Source organism: Dermochelys coriacea, chromosome 23 (genome assembly GCF_009764565.3).
Source record: "Dermochelys coriacea isolate rDerCor1 chromosome 23, rDerCor1.pri.v4, whole genome shotgun sequence".
Classification (NCBI taxonomy): Eukaryota; Metazoa; Chordata; order Testudines; family Dermochelyidae; genus Dermochelys; species Dermochelys coriacea.
Genome location: NC_050090.1, coordinates 269,947 through 276,126, shown reverse-complemented (window position 1 = coordinate 276,126; position 6,180 = coordinate 269,947).

The window sequence follows — 6,180 nt, the reverse complement described above, 5'->3', positions numbered from 1 at the left end:
TTTAATTTTGTTTTGCCTTTGTACTTTCTGTTATTTTGCTAAAGAAAGGTCAATTCACAGTAATTGGTACTTTTTAGTTAACGATAGACTATATCTATACACATATCTTTATTTAAGCAATTATATAGCTTAGCACACAGTTATTGAGAGTTAATTTTTTTGTTTTATTACATTAGAAAATGGTGAATTACTCATTTCTTATTTACTAGATATGATTAATTTTTCACTTGTAATTTGTGTCAAACTGTATTTGGATGGAAATTGAAGGAATTCAATTACAAATGCAAAAACAGCATTTTAAAATTGTTTTCATTAGTTAAATACAACCAACTTAAGGTGCTGAATACATAGGAAAAAGTATCATGTTTTGCATTTAAAACTGATTTATTAAACAAAAGGAAGTATTATCTGCATTTAGTGAATTAAACTGGTTGTTTCTGGTCACCATGTCCTTCAAGATTTTGGAACTAGTAGATCTCATTCTCTTAAACCAAGTTTTATTCATAGGTTGGAGGAGGAAAATAAGCTTTCCTGTGTTTTCAGCTCCCAAGCAGCTTCTCAACTTTGAATGACCTAGTCATTGAATTGCACTAGTTGAATAAACTGAAAAGAAGAAACTACTCTCTCTTCATCTGCAGAAGAGGCTATTGCTGTCAATGTCTGGTTTACCCCTTCAACAAATTTTGGTTCCAGGTGCTTACCAGTCACTTCCACCAATTCAGTGGTCTGACTTTCTTTAAAACTTTTGCAGCAAACATGTTTAGCACTGTTCAATATTTTTTAATTTTGCTTACATTATTTTAACAGATTATATGAAGTTTAGGCCTTAACATGGGTTTTCAATTTCAAAATTTAAATTTAAATAAATTTTTAAAAAGAAAAATGTATTTAAGTACAAAAATCCATAAAAAGAGTGTTAATTATACCCTGGCTCCATGGCAGGAGAGAGTAGTAGAGACAGGTACAAGCTCTCCTGGCTCTAGCCTATCCCCTGTCCAGCCCCATAGCTATTCCCCAGGAAAAATAATACAGCCTGGGACAATGTGATCTTCTCCACATATTCCTCACCCCTTCCCTACGACAAATAAAGGCAAAGATAGCTAACAGGACCAGGCTACTGGGGGGAGCCCTGTTAAGAGCTGCACCCAAAAGCCACTTGCAGTGCACAATAAGACATTTTATTGGTCCTACAGAACCCAGATATATTTGTGTAAACTTGTGTCCATTGGCACCTTAGCTATTAACCAACTAATCAAATAGATATAGACATCTCCTTTTTATAGGATACTCTCATAACCAGCCCCACAATCAGCCAGCAGAGCAGGGACAGCAGTGCAAATGCACCAGGTTTTGGGGTTGAATCTTGTGACTTCGCCACCAGGGGAGGACACCCCCATGCAAGGCAACATGAGGATTTGGGGAGACTCTCATAGGAAGGAGATCCTTACAGACATACAGACCCCTTCCTCCCCAGATCTTCCTCCTATGTGTTTTACTGTTGCAGAAAGTGACCTGGCCCAAGGGCCTGTCCAAAGAACTCTGGGTGCCAATTACGGGGTAGGTAGGTCTTTACGGAAGAAAGGCAGGTCACCAGACTGGGTGCCTCAGTCCCTACAGATGATTTAGCACATCAGAAGCAGAGAGCAAAACCAGCATCCCTAATTCCCAAAGAGGAACCGGAGCTACAGAGTTCAGAGTTTTTTCCACAGAGAGGATAAGAGCTGTGGTTGTCGCTCAACCTCAGGGTCAAGTGCAGAGTTCCCACTGGGTGCACTCATATGCAGAATTCTGGTTCAGACCTATCTTTATTCGTTACTCCTTAACATAGGGGGTTCATCAACCCCAGCCTAATTTTGCCTTTTCTTAAATCTTTTGGCTAGCCCTCTATGAAGTGTGACAGGCTTTACACAGAACTTAAGCAGAGATATTTCTCATTGGAAGCTGCATCCGTTTTCTTTTCACTGAGGGGCATAATATGCCTCTTTTCTACTGAATAATTGTAGCTGACTGAAATAACAGTGCTTTGCCTTCCAGAGAATGCTGAAGCCCTACGGGGGAAGGGAACACAGTGACAAACCCACAGCATAGTGGGGAATGTCAATACAGATTTGGGGTTTAAATAGCTTTTATAAATAGACACATATCAGACTGGTGGGGGGAATGCAGCTGCCTGGTATTGTCCAGCATAGCTAATAAGCAGTAGGAATAGCCTTCTCCAATGCTCATGACATGATATTCAGAGTCAAGAGAAAACCCTGAGCAGAATGCTCTCTAGACACCAGAGAAAAGCACTTTGTTGCTACTGGTGTCATTGTTAGGAAAGTGATGCTCTCTTCCCTCTAGCAAGGCAGCCCTTTGTCTAGCTATAATGCAACAATCACCCTGGTAACCAAATATAGTCTGTATCAATAACATGTTCAATGAATATTTAAGTTCAGTTTCAGCTGAACTGGTACTAAGTTATGGTAAGAGTGCAATGGGCCCTGCAAAGAGCCTACATACCATTTAAGTCCTGCTTTGAGAGCTTAAGTGGCATGTAGAACTTGTGCAGACCCCACTGCGTGGAATGAATGTCATCCAAAAGGTCTTTAATAACCACATCTTTACATAGCTCTGCTAATTACTAGGAGACCTATGGCCAATGATTTAATTTTGCAAATTAGCAAATGAACACACACAACAGAAATGTAAGAGCAAGAACAAGGCATCAAAAATGCACTTTGTTCATTTATTTGACAAATGCAGTTTAGTTTTAATTATGCATGACAATGCTTCTGAATACATGAGGAAGCGTTCTGCAAGAGATTTTGTATGAGTAAGGATGCCTTAGTAACATGAGACCTACTAAGTCTTTGCCAGGAAGCAGGGAGAGACTTTCACATGCTTTTGGTATATGAAATTAATGAGGTTCTACTATATTTTGCATTTATTTAGTGCCTGATATTCATAGAGCTCAAGGTTCTTCTCTAACCAGTAGCCTCCTCCAAGAAACTGCACAGCTAAAAGTGCCAAAGGATCAAGCTTTTGCCATCGTGGATGGGAATAATGAAAACATCCTTGACTTATTTGCATAAATACACTGATGCTTCAGACAATCTGGGATTAATATAGAGCAACAGCAGTTGATTTTCTGAAACATTATCCACTGAAGCTACAAGCCATCTCACCTGCAGGACTGTACTGAATTGGGACTCTTTTCAATACTGATAAACAAGCAGGAGTGGCTTAGAGGCCACTGTGCCAATATGCTACCAGGGCCTGAGGTATTGCCTCCCTGTCATTCCCAGTCCTTAGTGAATTAGGAATGGTTCAGCACCAAAGGGTTCAAATGGGATTTAAGTGATGAACAGGCCTCCAGCTGGCCTTCTGCATTAGTGAAATCCAACCCAGAAGAATAACTCCATCTAAATTTTACTTCCTAACTTGGCAGGATTAGGGGAAATGGGAGGCTTGGAGTCCAATAGTCATTATTTGGACTTGGCAGAATTCGATTTTCTCATTTGCTTGCAATTTCCACTCATAATATAGATTATTTTAAAATATTTTTTCTATTTTTAAAGGTTCACAATTGTGCAAAGTTATGGGTTTTAAGCATTTTCTCAATGTTTATCTATTTAAATTTTCAGTTGAGGAAATTGGGGGAGGGGTCAGACAATAATTATTTAATTACAGTAGATACATCCAAAAAGTTAAAGGTTTATAATCATTAAGACACAAAATGTCAACCTCACATATTAAAATATACAAAGTAAATATCATTAAATCAAACTAACAAGTTCTCAACCAGCATTCTTCTTGCTTTGCCTGTCTGTACATTTCTATTGTTTTCTGTGCATGTACAGCGAAATCAACATTTACTGATCAAAATCTAATCCTTCCAAGCTTATTATTATTGGATCAGCATCACAGCATGGCTTGGTCAGTGGGGTAACATTTGTGCTGCTTATTCTGCAAGCTGTTGGGTGCAAAGAGTCATAAATATTCAAGCCTTTATGAGATGGAAAATCCTGAGATAACAGGTGCTGCGGCAGGTTGAATTTTCAGGGAGTCACGAGAGAAATCACTTAGCTCTGGGAGAATGGACAATAAATCTTAACCCACAACAGTGTGAACTGATTGCCCTAAAAATAGAAATCGTATTACACACACATTCAAATTATTCCTCTGGCCAAGCATGCAACAGCCCGTGTCAGCAGAGCAGGCTGATTTCCCACACAGAGGGTGCCCTGGTGGAATGAAATATTCTCCCCTTGGAAACTCATTCATGTCCAAAATGATCTGCAGAGTTGATAGGCATCTAAGAGAAAACATACTTCTCAGTTCAAATTAAATAGATTTCTGAGCCAGGTAGAAAGACTTTTCCCAAGTGAAAGCTCCAGAGTCCATAAGTGTTACCTGATGGACACGGGTTTCAGAGTAGCAGCCGTGTTAGTCTGTATTCGCAAAAAAGAAAAGGAGTACTTGTGGCACCTTAGAGACTAGCAAATTTATTTGAGCATAAGCTTTCGTGAGCTACAGCTCACTTCATTGGATGCATTTGGTGGAAAATGCATCCGATGAAGTGAGCTGTAGCTCACGAAAGCTTATGCTCAAATAAATTTGCTAGTCTCTAAGGTGCCACAAGTACTCCTTTTCTTTTTTTCTGATGGACACAAATTCCTTCAGAACCAGGGTGGGTGGGGGAGGAACAGTCTTACCCACAGTGTCCCAGGTGCGCTATTCTATGCAACAAAATTTTAAAAAAGAGAGAGTGAAAAATGTTCCCTCAGGAACAGAGACAAAAGTGATGGGGCCAGCTGTGGTTTGGAAATAGGTGTATGAGCAGTGTCCTTCCTGCCCCAGGAGGTGAGTCTCTTCTTTTACTTTCAAGCGCAGCCACAGAATTGTCAATTTTTGTAGCACTGTAAGTAAGCAATGGTTGTGCAAGTAAACAAGCCCAAAATTTGTAAATCAAAGAGCAGGAAGAGGAAGAATACCCATTATGCCTGCCCTCATACAATTTAAATCAATCTGTCTCCATAACCTTTCATTGTGTGCAACCCTCTAGGTGGGCGATAGCTGCCATTGCAAAGGCCTTTGATGCTTTGTGGAGACTGGATGCCTTATCCAAGAGTCAGACTGCCAAGTCCAGACTAAACTAGCTTGTTGTCAAGGTATCTCTAGCAGGGTTCCAATAGCCTAATCCCAGCTCTACCCCATATGTATCACGTCAAACTCTTGAACAAAAGATTAGAGTTAAACTAAGATTTATGCCACTAAATAACAAGCACCTTAGATGAGCGAGTTGTTGACAGCAGCACATTTTAGCATAACACTGAACTCTGGGTAAAATGCAAGCAGCGAGAGATTAGTATTTACAATACACAAATTTCAGAGACATCAAACAAGTCTCAGCAGGGGGAGCACATCTTATTTAGAGTACTTCAGTTTTTAGTTCATTGTATTAAACAAATGAAAAGGATTATAACATCAGAATTTGCAGAAGTTTGTTATGCCCTACAGGTCTCTATCTATTTCAGATGTGGAAAAAATGAAGCTAATCTGAACCCTTCATCTAGATGATTCAACACAACCGAATTGTATAACTTAGGTTTTGTTTCTTTTTCCTGAAACTTTCCAAATTATTTCTTCAGAAATTAAAAGTAGCACTACAGGCCCTTCTAAAACAATGGGATGGCACTATCATCATGGCCTAAGTTACCAAGCAGAAAGGCAGCTGAAAAATGTTAAATGCAGATTTTTGTCTATCTTACAGGTCCTCCTTCTGGAGTTAATACCAAACAGATGTCAAACTCAGCCTTATCAAGCTTCTCAGACTGTTTCCTCATATGTAATACATATGCTCAGCTCCGTAAAGTAATGCACAAACAGATTATTATAATTATTTATATTGCAGTAGCGCCTGGATTTCTCAGTCATGGACCCAGCCCCACTGTTTTAGACATAATAAAAAGATGGTCCCTGCCCCACAAAGCTTACAGTCTAAGACAAGATAAAACAGGTAGATAAAGACAAGCAGGCAGGGGAGCACAAGAAGAAATAAACATAGGATTGCTGGAAAATTAGAAAGTTGACAAAGAGACAATTTTTTCTCTTCACAGTAACCATAACCTGAAGAGCCATGAAATTTTGAATGCGTATTCTGCAACATAATGCTGAGAGTTTTCAAGAAAAAGCATT